The sequence below is a fragment of the Sander lucioperca genome, chromosome 24 (assembly GCF_008315115.2).
Source record: "Sander lucioperca isolate FBNREF2018 chromosome 24, SLUC_FBN_1.2, whole genome shotgun sequence".
In the NCBI taxonomy this organism is placed as follows: domain Eukaryota; kingdom Metazoa; phylum Chordata; class Actinopteri; order Perciformes; family Percidae; genus Sander; species Sander lucioperca.
In genome coordinates this window covers 2,248,649-2,261,986 of record NC_050196.1, presented here as the reverse complement: position 1 = coordinate 2,261,986, position 13,338 = coordinate 2,248,649, and the positions used below count along the sequence as shown (strand labels likewise).

Genomic DNA, 13,338 nt, shown 5'->3' with positions numbered 1-13,338 from the left:
GTATTTCTCGATGCATGGGACTACTTTTCCGTGGTTTATTTGCTGTATTTTATCTTTGTATAATACCATTGTTTGTTTGTGCTGGTAACACGCTTCCCATGAAAATGTTGTGCCGATTTAGTGTCCCTGTCATGAATTGAATTAAGACAGAGGGAAAGATGCATTACATTTAGTTAAAAGTAATGAGTTGCTTTCATTTTAACAAAAAAAAAATTCTGTTAATTGTCGAGAAGATTTTCAAAACATATAGTCTGACTTTAATATTTGTACATCTGTAAGCAATTGTCATATACATAAACCACACTTACCCTCAAACATATACCACTAAATGTAATCTTTGTGTGTACGTGTGTGTATGTGTGTGTGTGTGTGTGTGTGTGTCTACGTGTCTGTCTGTGTACATGAGTGTGTCTGTCTGTGTATGTGTATGTGTGTATGCGTATGCGTGTGTGTGTGTGTGTGTGTGTGTGTGTGTGTGTGTGTGTGTGTGTGTGTCTGTGTGTGTACTCACCATCTTAAGTCTCAGTAAAGGCGAGTTTCCAGGAGGAAGCGAATCGTGACCCTCATGTCCATCATGGCGATGGAGGGATTGAGCGGACGCCGCGGGCTGCAGAGATGATCGAGGAAGTCACTTTCATGCTCGGGCTCCGCTCTCGGACACACAGACACGGACACACGGACGGACACACACAGCGTGCACACACATTAGACACCACACACACACACACACACACACACACACAGACACACACACACAGCGCACACACACACACACACACACACACACACACACACACACACACACACACACACACACACACACACACACACACACAGGAAAAGCCCACCAGGCTGGATGCAGGAAGGATGCTGAAGGAAAACAGAGAGAGATGGAAACAGGAGTTATTGTGTGGAGAGAAGAGGGAAGTATTTTACTTCATTGTATGTTTGAATCTAGTTCACTGTAAATGCAGCTGTAGCGCAGTGCAATACTAGATTTTGTGGATTCTATTGTACAAGGTACACCCAGGTTTCCACAAGTTAAATTTAAGACTTTTTAACACCATTTAGAATGAAATTTAATACCAACTTCATGAACATACTGGCAAAAGTATATAGGATATAAAGGAATATCAGAATGAATTTTAGGCTATCAAAGTAATTGTTTACTAAATACTTGAACTTAATACAACATTTTATTGTAATACTCGAAACATACATGCTTTGTGATTAAACAATGGAGGTAATCATATGAAAGGACAATATAAATGTTAGACCTTTGTGAACAAAATGTAAGACTTATAGGGACTTATTTTTCAAATATTGTATTTAAGACATTTTTAAGACTTTTAAGACCCTGCGGGTAACCTGATTGTAAGAAACATCTCCTAATTAATAATCCTTCTAATAAATGACAATTCAAGTGAAATGTTACCCATTTAAATTTATGATTTAGGGAAGTTGTTCATGCATTTGACAACTGAATAATACACAACATACATAAACAGAAACCTCTACTTAAGTAGCACAAAGCAGTCCAGGCTCCGACTACACTCACATACATACATGTGATGTATTATTGCTTTAAGATGGTCAAAACCTTCAAAGCATTATTTTGTAAGAGTAGGTATTTCATTTCTCCCCCCCCCCCAAACGGTGGATATCTCAGTTTGGAACTGAGCTCACAATGACATGTTTTCTAAATCCTCGGCCCTCCCTCGACACAGTTTGGAGGAGAAGTCTGCACAGAGGAAGGAAAAGAAAGAGAGACAGTGTATGGGAGTGTGGTCGAGGCAGCCGGTGGGAGATTAGCAAGAGTTTTCTGCGAATGATCCTTCACCGACTGGCCAATCTGTTCAGCCGGGGCCTTCGAAATTCACGCAGACGGTGAGAGTAGTGACGCCAACTGCTGCGACAGAAAGGGAGAGTGCGCAGGAAGTTCCATGGCACGCCGCCCCATCACGTGACCGGTCCCCGACTTGGTCCCCATCCCGCCATCTGTTTTTTTTTTTTCTTTCCTCCTCTGTCTTTACCCTCACCACTTCCGCCGCTGTAAACGTTGGTTCATCCCCTCGCACACGTGGCCTTTGAGAGAATCTCAGGAGAACTATGGACATGATGCTTTCCTGCTAGTTGTAAAGGGTAATTTCGGGGTTTTTCAACCTGGACCTTTTTTCCTTATGTTTGTGTATGTAAGTGACTGATCGGAACAACAATCTTTGAAATTGGTCCAGCATTAAGCAAGATCACTGCAGTTGGCAGTCGCAAAACGGGCTGCAATGTAACCCTATATTCGTCTGCTAAAAGTTCTGTTGTTGCCGCTGACAGAATCAGATTATTATTCTAAGTGTCTGACAACATTATGGAAAGGATCCCTACAGAGATAGACCTTAAAAACCTCTTTGAGACTTTCTGTTCAACAGCTCTGAAGTCACTAGCGCTAAACTCACCAGACTCCATTTAAAAAAATTATACTTTTAGTGTGTATAGAGCCAACATGTTTTCACATCGGTAAACTATGTTTTATTTCAACCAAAACCAAGAAAAGGTTGAAAAAGTGGAAAGATGACCCAAAACGGTTTTTCATAGTTTTATTTTGTTTCTGCTGACTTTGAATGAAGTGTGTTTTATAATGTTAAAATTAGTTTATTTACATGGAGTCTGGTGGGTTTAGCGAAAACAATTTCGCAGATGTTTTTATGTTTAAAAAAAGGATCTTCCTCTTTAACAGAAAGGTCGACCTCCTTAGCAATCCTTTCCATAATGTTGTCAGACACTTACACAGAATAATAATCTGAGTCTGTCAACGGCAAAACAAGAACTTGTGTAGATGTAAATTGAAGGTGCGCAATTACCCCATTAACTTACATTGTAGTTTGTTTCTCTGACTGCCGACTGCAGCGATCTCTCTTAATACCGGACTAATGTCAAAGATTGTTGTTTCCATTAGTCACTTAGACACAAAAACATGGGGAATATAGGGTCCAGGTTGAAAAAAAGTTACCCTTTAACGTGTGCTCAATCTGGTGTGCTTTCTGAGTGTTTTTCTTACTTTTAGACCAGTCGAATAAATTCTAAATAAAAATAAATTTTAACTTTGGTTTAAACCCCAGGGAAATCAGTCGACAGGAACATCCCTAGTCTTCGTCATACAACTCAGCTCCATGCAGGGTCCATGTACAGCTGTCAAGAAGGCAAATAGCAGTAAACCCTACATCATTCATTCACATATCTTTGGTTGACGTCATAAACTCTACATCCATGTTTTAGCCTAATAGCTGGTTTGATTTGCATTGAGAGATGATTTTATGGAAAGTACCCCATGCCAATAACAGCTGTATACCTGTAAAAACATACTACAATAACTCTCTTTAAAACCTATAAATGTGCTAGTACATGAACAGCCACTAAAGCACAGGAGCAGGACCAAAATGTGTCCACTAATCAGGCCGGGGTTAATCGTTCCCCTCCCTCCTGTGAACTCTAATCTCAGATGATCCCGATAGAGCCTCCACACTCTGACTTCGTATTCATTCAGTGATTCGCTCCGTGCTAAATGAAGACAGTGTCGGCTCCACAGAATCCATATGGAATATAAAAAAAGTAAATGATTCAGCATAGATAAAAAACTGTAAGACAACAACCATAATTGCATTTCGATGTCAAGCCTCTTTGCGCTGCTTCATATCCCGGATCATTTGCCTGCATCGCTTTGGAACAGAAGTTGTTTCAAACGGCTGCCTTTTCTCTCCAATATTGTGCTAATGCATTTAATTTAATGTTCGCACGCGCCGTAATTGGTATAATATTGCTCTATAATACATTGAAGGAAACCTTAGCATTAAGCACTAAATTGAAATTTTGAAGCGAACGGTGAAAACCACTGTGGGGGCAAAGAAACCCCATTAAATGTAATTTGTTCTGCATGGCTGTGGGGGTAATGGTTACCGAGACACTCCTTTATTAAGTCGAATAGGTAGGGAGGTAGCCTCGGATTTGCTCTGTCTCACACACACGCGCACATGCACACACCCACCGACACACACGTTATACTGTCGACACACTGTTAGTGAAGGTATATAGCAAGGTGTGAGCTGTCGCCTGCTGTTATTCCAGCCACAAAGGGAGCTTTGAGCAGACACTGGAGGATTGCCGAACACACACACACACACCAGACACAGCGTGTACACACACACACACAGGACACAGTGTGCACACACACACACACACACACACACACACACACACACACACACACACAGCAAGCGCAAACATACACACAGACACACATTAGACACTGCATACATGCACGCACGCACGCACGCATGCACGGACAGAAGGCAAGAGCTGGGAGAAGTAGAATCAGAAGAAGGGAGGAAAAAGGAAGACTACAATAAGAGGGGGAGAAAGAGAAAGGAGGAGACAATTGTGATGGGAGGGGAGTAGGAAAGGAAGTGAAGGAAATATGGAGGGAAAAGAGGGATGAGGAGAGCCTGGAAGTGAACAAGGAGCATAGACTGAGCAAGAGGAAGGGCGTGGAGGCCGGGAGTAAAGAGGAAAGGAAGGAGGAAAAGGAAGGAAGAGGAGGAGAACAAGTGGAAAGTATGGGGAGTAGAAAAGAAAAAGAGTGAAGGGAGGGAGGGAGGGGGGAGGAAAAGGTAGCATGGAGAGCGTAAATAGAAGAGGAGTAGAATGAGGTAGAAGTGGCAGAGGGGGACGAGGATAAAAGGAAAGCTAGGAGGAGAGGAGTGAGAGCAGGAGAGGAAGAAAAGGGAAGAAGAGGCAGATGAGGGGGAGAAAGATAAAGATGGAGAAAATGGGGAAGGGGATGGGAGGAAGAGGAAGGTAGACACAGAGGCAGAGTATGATGAGAGGAGGAGGGATAGGGGAGAGAGGAGGGGGAGGAAGAAGGAAAGGGATTAGAGAGAAGAGGAGGAAGTGGCAAGAGAGGATAGATATGAAATGGGGGCTTGAGGACGAGGAAGAAGAAAAGAAGAGGATGAAGGGAGGAGAAAGAGGGGGGTAGGTACAGAGGAAGTTGAGGTGTGACAGAAGGGAGGGGGGAAACGAAGAGAGCATAAAGAAGAAGTAGACCGGAAGAGGAAGAAAGGAAAGATGTCAAAAGAAGGGAACAAAGGCCATGAAAGGGGAGAGAAAAGGAAAAGAACAAAGGGAAGGGAGGAAAAAAGGAATAAGGAGGCCAAAGAAAAAGAGATAGAAGAGGTGAAATAGGAAGGAAGGAAGAGGGGAAAGACAGAGAGGGTGAATAGGATTTAAAGGGTGAAAAAGAGTTATAGAGAAGGTGAAGAGGCAGGAGAGGAGAGGAGAGGAGAGGAGAGGAGAGGGGGAAGAGGAGAGGAGAGGAGAGGAGAGGAGAGGAGAGGAGAGGAGAGGGGGAAGAGGAGAGGAGAGGAGAGGAGAGGAGAGGAGAGGAGAGGAGAGGGGGAAGAGGCGGAGGTCCCAGCGGAGGACGGGAGATCAAACACGGACTCTAAGTCAAACTCCACCGAGAGATCTTTAAAACCTCCTTTGTAATTGGAATTTAAAAAGTTAATACAAAAACGCTCCTTCAGTAAGATGTCTTTAGCAGATAGAAAGGGGGGAAAAAAAACACAAGGATGACTCTTCCCCCCCCGGTGATGTTTAAAGCCATCACTTCCTTTAAAGCTGTGAAATTAAAAGGAGATTGTTCTTCTTTGGTGGAGGGATTTTCAAAAATGTTCACAAAAACAAGCAGACGGTTTGTCAGTGAGTTTGGGATGAAACGGTTAATACATAAATACATGCTAATACTCAATACTTAAAGGGCGTTGTTTTCAACCTGGATCCTATTTCCCTATGTTTTTGTGTCTAAAGGAACAACAATCTTTGACATTGGTCCAGTAATAAGCGTGATCGCTGCAGTCGGCAGTCACAGAAACAAGCTACAATGTAGGTAATTCATAAATTTGTGCAGCTTCTATTTACGTTCACAAAAGTAATTTTTTTGCTGCTGACCGGTTCAGATTAATATTCCAAGTGTCTGACAACATTATGGACAGGAGGTCTAAGGAGGTCGACCTTTCAGTTGAAGAGTAAGATCCTTTTTAAAAAACATAAAAACACCCGCGAAATTGTGTTTCCTAACCCCACCAGACTGCATGTAAATAAACAGTAATTTTAGCATCGTAAAACACACTTTATTCAAAGTCAACAGAAACAAAATAAAACTACGAAAAGCCGTTTTGGGTTTGTCTTTCCACTTTTCCAACCATCACAACTCTAGTTTTGGTTAAAATAAACACATAATATGTTGGCTCTATACACACTAAAAGTATTGTTTTTTTCAAATGGAGTCTGGTGGGTTTAGCGCTAGCGCCTTCAGAGCCGTTTCTGGTTAAACAGAAAGGTCTCAAAGAGGTTTTAAAGGTCTATCTCTGTAGGGATCCTTTCCATAATGTTGTCAGACACTTAGAACAATAATCTGTACTGTCAGCGGCAAAAACAGAACTTTTAGTGCACAGAATTGATGTTGCACATTTGCCCGATAGGGTTACATTCCATCTGTGGCTGCTGATCACAGCGTTCACGCTTAATACTGGACCAATGTCAAAGAGTGTTGTTCCCATGCAGTCACTTACACACAAAAACATAGGAAAATAGGGTCCAGGTTGAAAAAAAAAACAGTGTTTGATTCAATATTTTTCATGCAGCAGATTTATCGAAGCTGCCAAACAAACGTCCATTTAATGTGAACAGTCCTGCTCCAAAATGTTTTCTTTTTATTGTTGCGGTTGGGTTTGGTCTGTCGTGTGGGGGAAGCAGCGTGCAGCAGTGGGAGCTGCAGAGTTTTTTGCTCGGTGGAGGAACAGATGGGAGAAACTCGCCAGGGGAGGATGAATTCCGGTCAAAAAGAAAGGTGACAGCAGAGCGTGACCGCCAACATGTCCGCCACACACTTCTCCCTCTCTGTCTGTATCCTCCTCGCTCCCTCTCTTCTCTTGCACTGCAGCATCTCCGTCTTTCCTTTTTCCCTAATTTGCCTCTCTTGCCGTCCATCTCCATCTTTCCTTCTGTCTCTCTCTTTCTTGTTTAGGGCTGTGTATCGTTCAAAAATGTACCGGTACCAATACTGTGACTTTGATACCGGTTCCTGAATGATACTTGTGTCGATACCAATTTTATGAAATCCATTTTTACAAATTACAACATTCCGGCACAAATCTTTTTTAAAGTATTTTCCAGCTCCTACTACGTGGGTAACGTAGAGTTTTTCCTGCGTGTCTCTACGACGTGTAATATTAGACAGCCAATCACAGACACTATTAGATCTTGGTAGAAGCATGCTGCATGCTTATTGGCTCACTGACGCTGATGAGATTTACTCCTTAGGTATTGAAATTTAGTATTGCATGATGAGGCATTTTTCGATACTATAGAGACATATTTTGAATTTATAGTGTAAAGGCAATTCGGTCGGTGCCTAAAAAGTACTGCATTCAGTACCCAGCCCTACTCTTGTATCTCCGTCCTCTCCTTGCTCGTTCCTCATTTTTCTCTTTTCTCTATCCGTTTTTTTTCAGCCATCAGATCACCATCACCCGGGTGTTCAGAGCCTTTACACTCCATCATGTGTGATGGGAGGGGTTTGGGAGGGAGAGATGGAGTGAGGGAGACTGAATATACACTGCCAACTGCCCCCATGTTAACCACTGAGATCTTGATAAGTAACAGGGGAATGCCATATATATATATATATATATATATATATATATATATATATATATATATATATATATATATAAAAATGTGTCTGTGAGGGATATTTGGCTCAGAGATACTTTCAATATTTGCAGAGGCCTTTATTTTAAGTGTGCAGTTCACCAGAATGTGTCTTTTTCCATATGAAACTGTCTGAGCTTTTCTTTTTCTGGTCATTTCTGATGAAGTTGGCCAGTTTCCAAACTCCTGAAAGTCAGATTTGTGAGGCTTTTTTTTTGTTTTTCCCTTTTCAGCAGCCCCTGGTCAAAAAACTAAACCAAAAAAACTGAACACTGAACCCCCTCCCCACTCCTAGAAAGCGGCGGTAACTGTGGGCGATTCGGAGCCGATGCAGACCAGAGACGTGACTTCTTCACCCAGAGAGGTTTGTGGAAGGTGGATCATTAAGAGTGAAAGACTGAACAGGAAAAACTTTGAAGCAGTCCAACATTTAAATGACGATAAAAAAATAAATTCTTCACAATGAAAGAAAGAAGTTCAACTGACCACCGTCCGACTTTTGATTTGAGTTCTAGTCCAAGAGATTTTTTGATCCTTTAAAAACGAGTGACAGCAACCGCCAATGAAGTGATGAGCAGCATTAGATTAAACACTGTGCTGCTTTTTAAAGGCCATCAGCGCCCCCCCCTCCCCCCCAGAGAAGAATGAAAAACAAACTGTGTGTGTGTCGAGTGGGTGTGTGCCAAAAAACAAAGCACAACTCAAGATGTGTTTGAAGGCTTTTCAAGTCCTGTCGACAGGTGTAGCCCTCATAACAAGTCTGCATCAATCAATTCATTACAGCTTCTTTAGTTTAGTTTCACAGTTTCTATAAATGTGTCAATTTGAAAATATTTCTTCCAATTTGTGTAATCTGAATGATGAATGAGGGCACTTTTGTATGTTTGTGTACACAATAAAAAAATCTACTGTAGGAAAGAACTGTATAGACCTTCTGAATTAAACAGGTTTTTATTAATCCTGAAAATTGCATTTACAAAAATTATAAACAGAGGTTCTGCAGGTTTCACCAAGTCAAATTTAAGACTTTTTAAGACCTTTATGACCATTATGACCATTACGAGTGAAATTTAAGACCTTTATCACAGCATTAACCAAGCTCTAAAATCTTTGTTTTTCAGGCCAAGTATGTCTAAACTTGAAATAAAATATGTTTAATCTCTGAAGTACAATCTGAAAGAGACTGAAACTAAGACCTGTTGGAAATAATTTAAGAGCTAAAACAATACTTGAGCGAACTAAAGACTTTTTAAGGCTTAACATTTTTATTTAGATATTTTAGACTTTTTAAGACCCCCACGGAAACCCTGACAAATATGTAGAACGTACAGCACCTTAAATTTTATTTTCACAATGCTGTACTCGTGTGTGTTTCTACACATATATGATCCTGACATGTTATTCTCTTTACCTAAACAAGCGCAAATTCGCAATATCTACAACCACACACGCAAAGATTTTGAACATGTTAACCCCCAACACAACACAATTATTATGTGTGCATCCAAATGCACGTGTATCTCAGGTAATGTTCCTAAAAAGTGCAACAATGAATATCATTTTAAAACAACATGACAATGACAGCCTCCCTAAATAGACAACACTAAAGGCAATTTACAGATCAGAGGCAAAATATTAAAAGTTGCAACAGCTACAGTGAGTGCTTCCCATCACACAGTACATGACACATGAGGACACAAAGTGAAAGCAGCCTCCCAGTACCATTCCCCCACTCTGGTGTTTTTCACATGTGAATACCCAGCATGCATTAGGTGGCTGTGGGTAGGTGAGCCCGGGGCTACATTACGGCTCTATGCTCAATTGTGTGGGAGGACAGTTTTTTTTACCAGGCACCCAAGGGCCCGCATAACCTCAGCTAAGGCTATTAATACAGAGAGTAAAATCATAAACCCTGTCCTGCAGGGAGGGACACACACACACACACACAGGATAATGTTACACTTTCACGTGTACAAATATAAATATAAATATTTTAAATCCGTGTATTTACACTCACTCGTACACATCTGGGTTACATCTTTCTGTTTCTTTGTGGCTGACATATTTAATCCTTGCGTATAATTCAGTTTTATTCACATTTGATTTGTTATTGATTCCATTTTAATTGTTTCTTCTATAAATATTTCCCTTTCTATCTGGGAAGAACTTGACCCACAACGACTTGAAAGGGAATTTTGGATCAGATTAAACATAAATAATGAATATTTATTATTATTTAGAGTGAATTTTATTGTTATTATCATCACTGGAGTTGTTGCAGTAATGAGCCTTCATCATCTCCGGACACATTTAGGCGAGACAGATATGATCCATACACCTGCATGCACCTCAAGTTTTGTGTAAATGCAATCTCATTTTTTGGGGATTAAAGCTTCAAATTCAGCCAAAAATGTGACAGTATACACATACTCAAAACATACACACACACACACACACACACACACACACACACACACACGATCAAAATGGAAATCTAATTCTTCAAAAAGAAAGGGACGATACGTGTGCCATCTTGCGCCACACACACACGTTATTATACACACCCGTACAAGCTAAACCCCTCCCATCACTCTCTCACTCCCCAGAGCTTTAAAATCAGGCAAACTGAACACACACACTCCGATCAAAGGAAACACATGCTGCTCCGCGCCAACACATGCAAAACTGGATAGCGGTTGGTTTTTTTTTAGCATCACATTCATCATATGTGCTTTTTCTGCGTCGCACACACACACACACACACACACATACACACACACACACACACACACACGCTACAACTATCCAATAGGTTTGTTAGGGGACACTTTGAAGCTAAAAATGTGGGTTTAATACTCGACTGTTAAAATAAGTTACTGCAGAGCCATGCGGACCAGAGTTAATTGTAGGTAAAGCTAGTTAGTTTTAATGCTGACATTTAAGTTTCATAACTGCCATGTTCAGCAGCTAACAACTCCACACTGTTTGCTCTGGGAAGTGTCTTCACTCACACATTCTTTGTTTCTCCGGCCTGATGGCACCAGCAGCACTTTTTTTATATATATATTGGGGGAAGGGGGGGTAAAAAAGAGCCACCAGAAAACACAGCCACAAGCTAAAAGAAGACAAATTTGTGTGTGTGTGTGTGTGTGTGTGTGTGTGTGTAACAATGCCACTAATGATATGCTGACTCTTTACTCACCAACTCTCAAACACACATTTTACATATTTATACACACGTTGGCAGAACAACTAATGATAAGACTGTCAATCTCTCTCCTAACTTAAGTCTGCTCTGTGTGTGTGTCACTCACACACACACACACACACACACACACACACACACACACACACACACGCGTGCGCGCGCAACCACACGTATGCTGGCTCGGGGCATTTTGGCGCAGCACCGTCACTCTGCCATACTGAAGAGGCAGGTGTTAATTACAGAGTGCAGCGGGCGCTAAAAAAGTGGACGGCTCGGAAAAAGGAGCAGAAATTGGTCGCCCCTCCCCGCACGCAGGTACGCGCACACGCACACACACACACACACACACACCATCACCGCCTCACACAGCTGCCACCACAGCCACAACAACACACCTTTGTTCCCCCAATTAGAGGCCCCGTAAGTCGCGACTCCTCATCTGTCGTTTATGTTATCCTTTCTTTTTACATGTATTGTTTATTTCCTTTTCATATGTTTATGCTTATGTATGCGCCATCCACCAAGGCAAATTCCTTATGAGTGTTACTTACTTACAATAAATCCATTTTCTGATTCTGATCCTGAGATGCAGCGGTTGTCTTGTCAAACTACCAAGTTTCAGTTTAGACATTCCCCCGATTCATTACTCTCATAATTCTGATGAAATTACTTTTTTCTTGGTTTATTGTGTTGGTATTGAAATCTTTCCATTAGCAAAAGCGATTTTTTTGTACGTTATATTTTGTTCCAGAATGGTTTTATGGAAATATATCTAATTATGTAACATTTGAGTTCAGCTCTTTGTAGGAGAATTTAATAGTGCTGCAAACTTTTAAAAGGTCTGTAACGTCATGATCTCTCTGATTGGATTGTTTCTTCTATGTTGTTCTTTGTTCTGTATTGTTGTCTGATGTTTAATCTCTTTTTCATATGGGGGGGGGCGACTTTGTATAAACCCTTTGGCTTTCTTCCTTCCCTGCACAAATCCACTTAGCTTTATTATTTTGTCTTTCACTGTGATGTTTTAATTTTTGAAAACAAATTGTGGTTATGATTTCCCTCTTGGTTTGGTTCAGCGACACTTGTGGCGACGGTTGGAAACAGCAGCGAGCGTGGCTCTTCAAAATACACAACATACACTATTAAATGAAGTTAACTGTTCACACAGTGCAGTAACATGAGCTACTTAAATTAGCTGGATGCATGGTTCGGTCCCAAAACGCCCCAGTTAGAGAGGAAATGCCGTGAACAAATTCTTTGTAAATCTTTCACCGAAAGAAAGAAGCAGGTCTGCCTTGTTGCTCGATCCAAATTTTCTTTAAAACTTGCCATTTTCAGCATGTAACATTGCTTAGAGGTTCCGGTTAATGTTTATCGATGCGACCAAAGTCTAAAGTAAACACAAAGAAAGCGAAACGTGAGGGACATCCAGCCAGAACTATCCCGTACCCAAACCGTTGTTGATCCAGACTCTGTTAGACGTGACACATGTCAACCACTGGGGGGGGCAAGCGAGCGCGTCTCAAGCAGCTACTCACAAATGTTAAAGAAGAACAACGACAATCTGAATACAGCGTGGCCAAAGAAACTGTCAGCTGAGAGGATTTATCATGTCACATTGTTTGAATGAAGGCGACTACAGCAGACGGTCAACAACGCCGTGCAAACCCTGCAGTCAGTTCCTTGAAGAACTTAAAGCGTAACTCTCGCCCAAATGCAACCTAGGGTCGAATGAACGGACTCCATATGAGGCTCCTTTTTCAACTATGAGGTCAATAATGTTTTTCAATAACGACAAAACAAGAAATAATCCGTGCATTTATATGGAACTAAGCTTTAGGAGCTTTCCATCTTTACTCTCCTCCCTGTTACGTTGCATTCAGAAATCGATTGTTTTTGACTGATAAAATGGCTGCGGCCGGAAACAACAAGCCCTACGCTGAGTTGTTCAAAACCTTTCTTTTTAGTAAACTCTGAACACAACCAATGTTGTCAACGTTTTGGTTAAGGTGTAGAGCCCCTGGTGATACTTGGAGCAAAGTCTCATGTTGTGTCGAGCCTTCTCGAGGGACACTTTTATGCTAACCTCAAAATAGCTATTTTTAAAACACTAGTTTTAAAAATAGCTATTTTGAGGTTAGCATAAAAGTGTCCCTAGCACTACCATTCAAAAGGTCATTTGACCCAAAAACGAAAATACGGTAAATCTTAAAAGTGGCGATTCCGTCCTAAATATGGTTTTAAACGAAAGTTTGACTCGGGTACATTCACAAAAAGACCATAGGTTGCATTTTGGCGAGAGTTACGCTTTAACAAACAAGGAACCTCCAACATTTGGATTAGAAATCTCATTTGTCTTCTAACAAGAA

General features: G+C 41.2%; 1 long non-coding RNA gene across 1 annotated transcript in view; it reads right to left on the bottom strand.

The window, feature by feature from the left end:
- Positions 1-769: 769 nt before the first annotated feature.
- Positions 770-13,338, bottom strand: part of LOC116048639 — a 78,540-nt gene continuing 65,971 nt past the window's right edge. The window contains exon 3 of the long non-coding RNA XR_004104708.2: positions 770-870. This is a non-coding gene — a long non-coding RNA (uncharacterized LOC116048639). The remainder of the gene's footprint in view (positions 871-13,338) is intronic.